Source organism: Trichechus manatus, unplaced genomic scaffold (assembly GCF_000243295.1).
Source record: "Trichechus manatus latirostris isolate Lorelei unplaced genomic scaffold, TriManLat1.0 scaffold00335, whole genome shotgun sequence".
In the NCBI taxonomy this organism is placed as follows: domain Eukaryota; kingdom Metazoa; phylum Chordata; class Mammalia; order Sirenia; family Trichechidae; genus Trichechus; species Trichechus manatus.
In genome coordinates this window covers 657,888-661,881 of record NW_004444271.1, presented here as the reverse complement: position 1 = coordinate 661,881, position 3,994 = coordinate 657,888, and the positions used below count along the sequence as shown (strand labels likewise).

The following is a 3,994-nucleotide window of genomic DNA, read 5'->3' as shown; positions in this document are numbered from 1 at the left end:
AGTAAAGTCTCACTCATTACATAATTAGGCCACTCGAGGTTTATCCTTTGTTTGGGGGATCTTATGGATTCTAGAGAACATCGAACAGTATGTAATATTTGTCTTAAGCTATTGGAAGCATGAATCTGTTCTTTACATTCATAATAAGTTCAAACTACATATTTAGCATTCTGACTGCTAATTAGACAAAATTATTCTAAGTACATTGATAGTTTTATACTGTTATCAAGAAAATTATAGATTGTTAAACCTCCAATTTTAAATTTCTGAATTTTCCTTTTAAAAACTTGACGTTAGAATAAAAAAGTATCTCAATATGACTGAATGTGTGTGTGTGTTATATTTATTATATATTGCACAATAAAACAAAATATTGCTTTGCCTAAAATAGAGATAAAGCTTTGCCTTAAATTTTATTTCATAAAATAATCATTTGTCCTTTATTATTTCTCTCCTTGAGATGATGTTAATAGTGCATGGTTACTCTCCAGGTCTGTCAATATTTATCATGGTTTTATGTACATGGTTTCAAACTTTGAAATCCTTATTTCTGAAAACAATCTTTGATCTTTATTAAATCAGCCCCTTTATTGAACCTGTTGTTTGCCTTCAGCTTCAATTCCATTCTCATGTCTCTTTCTGATTTTCATAGTCCAGATTCTCCCACTGACTTCATTCATCCTCTAAACCACATCCCAGTCTTCTTCCTTCTGCACTCACCAGGACCGTAAAGTTCTACTCTCAACCCTTCTAAAAGTAGAAGTTAAAAGAATTAAATTGGCCGATTTTGATGGTAGGCCCCATCAATTACTGCTCTGTTACCTTGGTCAAGTTAATTTCTCAATCTCCCAGTTCCTGCCAGAGGAAGATTATAAAAGCCCTCCCTGGTAGGTTTGTTATGAGCATTAAACGAGCGAGCACATAGTAACGGGGTAGAACAGTGTCTGGAACCCAGTGCTGAATGCACGTGGATAGTATTTCATTCCATGGCACTTAACCTGACAAGCCAGAAACTTGGATATGACTTGCTACCCATTTTCTTCTTAGTTATGAATCTCTGAACATTTTTGCGATGTATTATGTGATATTTTATTTTAGCTCTTCTGTAAATTATTGTTAAAATGTTATATGTTGATATATTATTATATATTTTATGCAGGATGACTATACATCATATTTATCATTCAATATTGGGACATATTCGAGGCGAACAGAAAAAACAAAAATAAAACCAAACCAGTTGCTTAGTCAATTTTGACTCATGGAAACCTCATGCGTGTCAGAGTAAAACTGTGCTCCATAGGGTTTCAATGACTGATTTTTTAGAAGTATTTTGCCAGACCTTTCTTTTGAGCTGCCTCTGGGTGGTCTTAAACTGCCAAAGGAGGTGGTATTGATAATTACACTGGTTCTGTCTTGGGCATACTGTCATCCTACTGTTATTTGAGCTAAACTGGATCAAAAACTGTACTAAAATCTCTTCTGTAACTTCTCTTTGGCTATCTATTTTGTTTTGTTTTTGTCTTTTAGATTAAGGAGGGTGTGGGCAATATGGCTGTCCAGGATGCATGAACAGGTAGTTACAATGCAAGTAAAACAGTTTGCAATGATCACATGACAGGTGACATTGACAAGGGCAGGTTATTAATTGTAAGTTAACTTCTGATGCCCTGTTGAATGTCCTTCTCAACATGGTCTTCATAGAGGTTCACTCCATACTACATGTTGCTTATTTATCCACTTTATATCCATGATGTTTAGGTGATAAAAACCATCAAAGTTCTCAATCACTTCAGTGTCGCTATGTTAATATCCATTTTGCCTGCTTGCTTAGTCACATATTAACCATCTTCTGGCTTACATATTTAATTCTTGCATTTCTATGACCAGCTCTCCTTGATTTACAAACGTCTTCAAGTTTTCCCCATGTTAACAAGATATTTAAATAGTTGTTCTTTTTTTTCTCCCCTACCATTCAGTGTCACTGTTTTGGAGAGTAGTCTATGTTCACTGTCTTCACTATTTCATCTTACTCTCACTCCTCAACCATTTACAAACTGGCTTCAGAGCTCATTATCCTAGTCCATTTCAATTTCCTCAGTTTTCGTTGTACTCAGTATCTGTCGAATATTTATTGTAGTTGACAATGTTGACAATTCTCTGCACATGAAACACTTTCTCCACCTTATAGAAATTTGAATTTAATTTTCTACTCTGACTTATACTTTTTCTTTTTCCTTGCTCTTTGCATCTTCCATTCCTTGACATTCAGAGCTTATCACTCTCTCTATTTTTTTTAATTTTTTTGATGAATTCAACCACTTCACTAATCATCACCTTCATTCAATTGAACTCACTTGTACATTTCTTTCTATAACTCTCTATTGAGTGCCAAAGTACTAAAAGTCACTACTTAGATATCTTGGTGGCTTTTGTTCAGCCAATTCTAGATTTGTCCTCTAACTTGTATCCTACGTGTTTTATAATAAATAATTCAGTAACGACATCACTATTTACTTAGTCATTTAGTCTCTCAAATTCAGCCATTGTTTATTCTTTCTGTTGTTCACTGCCTCACAGTTAGTTTTAGTCACCAAATTATTCATTTTATTTATTTATCATCCATACAACAAATATTCATTGAGTATTTGCTATTTGACAGGTTCTCTTCTGGGTACTTGGATATGACAAATAAGACAAATTTCTTGAACTCATGGAACTTTCATTCTAGTGGAGAGCAGATAACAACCCAACAAATTAATATATGAAAGCTAATTTTAGATGGTGACAGTTGCTGTGAAGAAATTAAGACAGGTAAATATGTTAAAGCATGACTAGAGTGATAATTAACATTTCTTCAAGTAGATGAATTTGTAGCTAAAACTCAAATGATTCAAAAGAGCCAGGCATGTAAAGAGCAAAGGTAAGCGTGTTCCAGGGATAGAATAAGAAGTTCCCAAGTCCTGAAGGTGGGACCAAACTTACTGCATTGTAGGAGCAGAAGGAGACTGAGTGTAGCCAAAGCAGAGCAAGCATGGGGCAGAATGGTAAAAGAAGTTGGAGACGTGGATAGGATCACAGTCATGTAACATCTTTTAGACATTGATTAAAAGAGTTATAGGCAAAGAGGTCTCATTTATGTTTTTAACAGATGACTAGATTCCGGTGTAGAAAATGGACTATAAGCTAACAAAGAAGCTGTTGTTGCTATTGTCATTTGCCATTGAGTCAATTCTGACTGATGATGACCCTACATGGGCAGAGTAGAACTGCTCCATAGAGTATTCAAGGCTGTGACCTTTCAGAAGCAGATCTCAAGGTCTGTCTTTCGAGGAGCCTCTGGGTAGTTTCAAATAGTCAATCTTTCATCTAGTAGTCAAGCGTTTAATCATTTGCACCACCCAGGGACTCCTAACAAAGAAGCTAGGAGGCTTTTGTAGCAGCTAACAACTGATAGCTGATGGTGGCTTGGCTTAGAGTCGCCACAGTGGACATGAATTTTGGATGTTTTGGAGTAAGTGTTGATCAACTTTAATATGGATGAGGAAGACTAAGGAAGTAAAAGATATGGGTAGTAATCAAGTGTTTAGTTTTAGATAATTATTAAATATCAAAATATAAATGGTAGCAGGCAGTTGACTGTGAGTCTGGAGCTCAGTGGAATGTTCAGGCATAGGGAGGAGGGAAGTCTGGTGTTATGGAAGGCAAGAGAATAGTTTTCCATGTGAGTCCCATGCTGCTAATAAAAAAAACTAAACCAAATCCATTGCTGTCGAGTTGATTCCAACTCATAATGACCCTCTAGGACAGAGAACTGCCCCATATGGTTTCCAAGGAGCAGATGGCGGATTCAGACTGCTGACCTTTTTGGTTAGCAGCCAAGCTCTTAACTACTGCAACATCAGGACTCTAATCGGTCAAGTAAACTGGGTGGGACAAATCTCTGATCATTGTATACGACCACATAGAGGTGATTGGTTACTTTCCTAATTTG

General features: G+C 36.0%; 1 long non-coding RNA gene across 1 annotated transcript; it reads left to right on the top strand.

Annotated features, from left to right (window-relative positions):
• Positions 1 to 326: 326 nt before the first annotated feature.
• Positions 327 to 3,005, top strand: LOC111819255 (uncharacterized). The gene is made up of 3 exons (XR_002822992.1): positions 327 to 793; positions 1,531 to 1,576; positions 2,663 to 3,005. It is a non-coding gene; the product is annotated as an uncharacterized LOC111819255 (long non-coding RNA).
• Positions 3,006 to 3,994: the final 989 nt, after the last annotated feature.